The 6211-nt window shown below is 33.9% G+C and overlaps 1 long non-coding RNA gene across 6 annotated transcripts; it reads left to right on the top strand.

Annotated features, from left to right (window-relative positions):
• The first annotated feature begins 335 nt into the window (after window positions 1–335).
• On the top strand, window positions 336–2711 carry LOC111025734 (uncharacterized). 6 transcript variants are annotated; one of them, XR_002603613.2, is made up of 6 exons: window positions 336–785; window positions 1022–1046; window positions 1160–1294; window positions 1827–1951; window positions 2120–2202; window positions 2446–2711. It is a non-coding gene; the product is annotated as an uncharacterized LOC111025734 (long non-coding RNA). The 6 variants fall into 6 exon arrangements; XR_002603612.2 differs by lacking the exon at window positions 1022–1046 and having other exon boundaries at window positions 337–785; window positions 1160–1207; XR_002603611.2 differs by lacking the exon at window positions 1022–1046 and having other exon boundaries at window positions 337–785; window positions 1827–1942.
• The last annotated feature ends 3500 nt before the right edge of the window (window positions 2712–6211 follow it).

The following is a 6211-nucleotide window of genomic DNA, read 5'->3' as shown; positions in this document are numbered from 1 at the left end:
GGAGTTGAGATATAAAGTCGGTTGAAAAGCGACATTAAATATAAAAAATAAATTTAATTATAAAAAAGTGTACTCTATAATGTCAGAATTTTAATGGCAGTTAAGAGTCACTGATTATTTAGATATAATGTTATTTGAAAACTGACATCAAATGTTAAAAAAATTAAAACAAAAAACCCAAAAAAAGGCATGAAAAAAGAAAAAAAATCGGATGAAAAAAAAGAATTATGTTATTTGGCTTATTTTTTATTTTTATTTTTGTTATTCTTAAGTTAGTTTATTTTCCCCAAAATATCAAATTAAATTCTCTAGATTTTCTTTTTAAAAAACTACATTTGGAAATAAAACAAAACGAGAAAGAAAAGAAAAACCCTAAGTTTTCCCTTACGTTTCCTCCGTTTATCCAAGCCGCCATCCCCCTCTTCTTCGTGAAATCGACAGCTACCTCCGGAGACCCATCTTTGTTGGCACAACACCACGACCCAAGATAGCAAGCTCCGGCGATCGTCTCCGTCCTTCACGAGCAACGGGTTTCGACCATTTTTTGTTTCTTTAAAACCCTAACATATATCTTCCTTTTCCTCTCAATCTCCTTAAGCCAGTCGCCACCCCTTATTTTCTCTCTTGTTTGTTAAACTAGCAACGCCACGATTCTTAAACTAGATCCGACAACGTGAGCAATGTTGCAACCTAGATCCACGAGCCATAACAACAACCACCGACGACCCCCTTCAAGTATTTCCATTTTGTCTGTCTAAGAACTTACAAATCGAACTAGAAAATGGGTACGTTTGAACTTTTCTCTCACACTATTTCAATTGCATTTATTCAATTTTGTAACAAGTTTCATTCTTCGCTACTTTTACAATGGCTTATGAACTGAATGAAATCACCAACAACGTGGCATAAATCCCCCAATGTTGCCATTTTTGTTGTGGGAAAATTCGGCCCTTCCTATCCACAAATACGGCTTGTGTCGCACAAATTCTAAATCATGATAATTTTCCTTCCCTTTAAACAGTCCCAAAATTTGACTAAAAATCCAGGTTAGGTTTTATTTCTCTGAAAACTGTGCACTATTTGCTTTAATGTCGTGCTATATTATTGGGTTATCTTGGTTTTGCTTTTCATTTTTCTACGCTACTTAATTCATTTGCAGAAGCGGCAAGAAGTGATCCTCAAAATTGATAAAAACGCAAAAATCCAGGTGGTGGAAGATACACCTTATGATAATTGAACTCAACTTACCAATAACAGTTTTGAACTTTACATTACAAATTGATATACATGTTTGGTAAGCTCTGTGGACATTAAATTTGTTGCAAGAATGATAAAAACTTGAAAGATGTATATTTTTGAAATGATATTGGTAACCTTTGGTAGTATATTTGACAAACATCATACTAGTTCTCAATTCATCCCTTGCAAGTATTTTGTAGTCTTCTCCTTTAATATTTTATTTGTCAAGGCCACCAGTGTGGACCAAATCAGCAACCCCACTTACTTTTAATTGTACGGTCAACAAATTCATGTTGGATACATAAGCAAATTTTCATAAATTTATTTCTATCTTTGTGGCTTCGTAGCAGACATGAATTTTTCCCATTCAATTGTCTTGTGAATTAAATAGCTTCTTGGTGTTTCTTGAATCATAAAATGTTAGGCAAAATATAGCCATAAAAAATCCAATGAAATGAGATATTTGCTCATGAGTAGGATAGGTCATCTTATACTAGGACTTGAAATAGACAAATAATTTTACTTATTTGTTTTCTATTCTCACATAAGATGGGGATCTTTACCGTTTTTTCTATGTCATGTTTTAGGTAGCACAATATTTCCATGGAATGTAACACTACAAACCTCAAAGCCTTTCCTATGTAATGCTCCAAAGCAAGTACCGTTCATATGTTTCCTTAGTTATAGATGAGCAATTAAAGGGGTACGCGTAGTAAGTATAATTTTTATTATTTTAGCTCATTATCTTTCAATTAATTTGCAGGATTCGTTCATCTCTTCAATTAATTTGGATGATTCGCTCATCTCTTCTTTCAATTAATTTACATCTACATTGAGTTTCAAAATTATAGTGCTAATTTTCTATTGGCTCCCTTCTTAGGGGTGTTGGTGCTCCTCATGTGTTTAGGGGAGTTCTACTCCTCACGTTGTAACTAACCTTCACACTTCTTTACGTAAGTCAAGGTGAGCCAAATTAATGGTTTAAAGTACATGTAGTTGCTATGGTTAATTTTGAGTATTAATAAAATACAAATTTTTATTAGAAAGTATTCCAACACAAATATACTTTAGGTTAGTTTCGAGTTAAGTTTTAAACAAAAATCATGTTAAAAATAATGTATTACTGAAGTTTTTTAAAGTTATGTTTCTTGAGTTAATTTTGTGGTGTAGAAATATAATCTTATTGGGATATTATTTTGTGCGTAGATTGGGAACTATTGAGATATTAATGGAAGCAAGTGATTGAGAGCAATAAAAGCTTCATACCTTTAGTTCAACCTCTTGAGACTCATCCGTCACGAGTAGGTTGGTCTATTGTTATTTTAACTTTTTAATGAAGTTATTGTTACTTAATGAAAGAGCTGATCTTAGTTTATGATAGTTGTGCATTAATGTCGTGAATGTTGTTGAATTCTATATGTGTTGTACTGGTTTGCTGAATTCTAATGGAGGTGTATTAGGATTTGTGATGATTGGATTAGACGTGTTATGTTTATGCATTTTATTAATATTATATTGCATGGTATAAATGTTTTGGTGGTTCGATTGTGTGTTGGAACTTTGAAAAGTATTGGTATTGCTTGACTTTTTTGTTTACTGGATTGCTAAAAATACAGATTATTGCACTATTTTTTATTACTAAAAATAATTTGATATAGGTTTTACAGATATTTTGATATGGTATATGTACAAGATTCTATTAATTTTTTTTTGTAAGTTTCTGTAAAAACAATGTTGGTTTAGAACTGACATCATAGCTACCCGTCATAGTAAATATGCAATAATATATGTAAACAATGTCAGTTACGAAGGAACAATGTCGGTTATTTCAATGTCAGTTAATGACCGACATTGTTCGGATAAACAATGTCAGTTAGGAACCGACATCGTAAACTAACCGACATTGTAGCATACAATGACACACGATTCCATGTCAGTTGATAACCGACATTGATATAACCGACATTGAAGCACTACAATGTCAGTTAAATAGATGTCGGTTCACAACCGACATCGTTCAATAACTGACATCGTTAGCTTCGACGACATTCGATTCGATGTTGGTTGCAGAACCGACATAGTATATATATCATGTCAGTTCTAAAATGACATTAAAGGCCAATTTTGTTGTAGTGGGAAGTCCGTCTCGAGCGAGTGAGAGGGTGGGGCCCTTTGTTCATGTCTAGGAGTCAGCATTTAAGAGAACACTTATCTACTCCCCGAAAGTCGGGGAGGAGTGAATTCCATCTCATGAAGTTATGTTTCCAGCTCTCCACTCTGTCTCGTCCCCAAAATATGGTAGGAATGTTGAGTTGGTGACTCGGGCCACTCTCACCCATACAAATCAAACGACGAGCCCTCACGGGTAGGATTTCATAACTCACTTAGGATTAAGAATGAATTGTTTGTTTATCATATGAAATAGCAATCTGTTAGTCAACGACGTTACATGTAAAGATTGGCTATTTCGTGGTCTCGTCTTATACAAACTCATTGTATAGAATACCCCCACTCACATGTCTACACACGAATGACCTAGATCGGGTCGTCTGTAACATTTACAAAGTTGGTTGTATCAATAGTGTTGTCAAGATAAGTTACCTTGCCTTATCCATATACTACAAACTCTTTAGGTTATTCCCGGGATGTTATCCACTTGTCTATCGAGGGTATATCAAATATATACCCAGTATATATACTGTCCCGATTACATGATAATAACCTTGGATGTTTAGTTTATTGGATTTGGAGAATGTAATGCTATAAATTCAACAACAAATTGATTGAATATGAAACCATGACTTTATTGAATATAAAATTGTTTTACATAATTACAAACTACGAGTTTAGGGCAACACACTCAATGCTTTTTGGGTCGAATTTTTATCTTTCTTTGTTTTCTTCACCATTTTAGCCAAACATACCTCCTCTTTTGAGCTCTTTGCAACAACAACGAAATTAGGGCCAGATACGTTCATACTTGAAAGGGAAGGAGACAAACCTTTGGAAGAAAATGACGATGACTCTGTGGTTTCATTTCGACCATCCACAGGACCGGATGCTCATTCTTGTTCTTGAGAAGGGACATCCTCCTCATCTTGATGGGACTCATGCACTGGAGTGTGGATACTGACTTTGAATTGTAAAATATTGTCATTGCAATCTTCTTCCTTGAACTCTCCTCCACAAACTTTTTGGGGCAAATATCCAAGAATTTGATCATCTCTAATAGAATCCAACATCTCCTGAACATCCATGTTATTTCCATTGTCATCCAGTGAGTTTTCTCCCGTTGCTTCATCCACGGCTGCTAAAATTTCGTGATTTTCAACTTCGTCATTTCCTGTTCTACTTCATAAAAAACTAAAGGTTTTTAGTAACATTGAGTTGTTATGGAAAGTTTAAAGACAAAATACGCTGAAGTGCGGCCGATAGAGTGCTCTCCAACATTGCGCCTGGTGCAATTTCTCAGTGAATTGGAAACATCTTAATATCATGCTTGGAGTCACCAATATTATTTTCTACCACTTCCATACCCATATTGGCAATAACGGAGGGTGAGGGTGGAATTGATGGCTCTAAAAGTTCGGATATGGAGATTGGTTGAGTGACTTCAAACCTAGGGTGATTTTTCATCCCATTTAACACAGCTTGTATTTCTTCACTAAATTTTCTTGTATTTTCCATAAATTTTTACCATCTTTTATTCAACTTCGCTATCTGGTCACAAATATCCTCATGGCCCTTAATTCTAATCTTCTTTTTCTTCTTTTCATTATCAACTCCCTCATTAATCCTAGCCATACTACCTTCTAAATCCCTTTTATCAGAACCTTTACTACCCATAGTTGGATTCTTTCTAAGGTACACTCTCATAATTTCCTCTAGTTTCTTTCTTTGTTCCATAGGATCGAAAATTACTCTTTCTAAAAAAAAAGAGGTGGTTCAAGAGAAGCCAAATCTGGTAGAGTAGGTGGTGGCAGCACGATCTTCCTCTTCTCTTTGTTTTTGTTGCACGAATTAGAGGTCGGTAGTTTGGCGGAAGAGTCAATACATATGTCTTCTTTCTATTCTTTTCAAGATTTTAGTATTTAATAAACAAATATTTTTCTTTGACATTTTGTTTAATTATATAATTTCTTCCATAAAGAGTGAGGAAATTTGAATTGCTATAAATGGGATTGACAAAACTTTCCCTCCTCATATATACGTGTGTATGTGTGTGTATGAATTGGACAGTAGCCGATTTCTACCTATATATATATTTGAATTGGACAGTCGCCGATTTGTAAAAAAGCCACACAGATCTTTCTAACTCTCCTACAAGGGTGATAATAGGGGTCATTAACCATCACATTTTGTATTTTGTTTTAGTTTGTTTGTTGGGTATCCAGCATAGTTTTTTTTAGTTTAAATTTCAGAAGATTCACACCTTTCTGTGTAGTTTCTAAAGATATCGCCTTATTGTTGTTTTCATATTATTCTTCATATTTCTAATATCTGTAATAAAAAAGTATAAACTAGTTTATTTTTGTTTTTTTTTACATTCTTAAAAAACAAAACTGTAGTGAATTAGGTATATTTGTATTGTTTAGTTTTATCTAGAGGGATAAGGGGTATAATTTGTTTTAGGTAAGCAATTGTATTTTTTTAATGACGCTTATTAATGATGGAAATGACAAAAAAAAAATTAATGATGTACATTTAATGACACATTTCAACACATTTAGTGATGCATATAATACTGACGTACATATATAACAACGGGCATTAATCGTCATTGAAAGCCACCATCTTTAAAGAGAAACAAGGACACTCAAATCTATGACGTACATTTAATTATACACATAATAAAGACATTTGATCGTCATCGTTATTGACCGTCATTAAAAGCGACCATCATTAAAGAGAAATAATGACACTCGAATAGATGACGGGTGCTTGACCGTCATCATTATCCTTTAATGATGGG

Source organism: Momordica charantia, assembly GCF_013281855.1.
Source record: "Momordica charantia cultivar OHB3-1 chromosome 3 unlocalized genomic scaffold, Mcharantia_2.0 BLBB01000003.1, whole genome shotgun sequence".
Lineage (NCBI taxonomy): Eukaryota > Viridiplantae > Streptophyta > Magnoliopsida > Cucurbitales > Cucurbitaceae > Momordica > Momordica charantia.
Note: the sequence above shows the minus strand (reverse complement) of the source record. Positions and strands in the feature narration are given on the sequence as shown.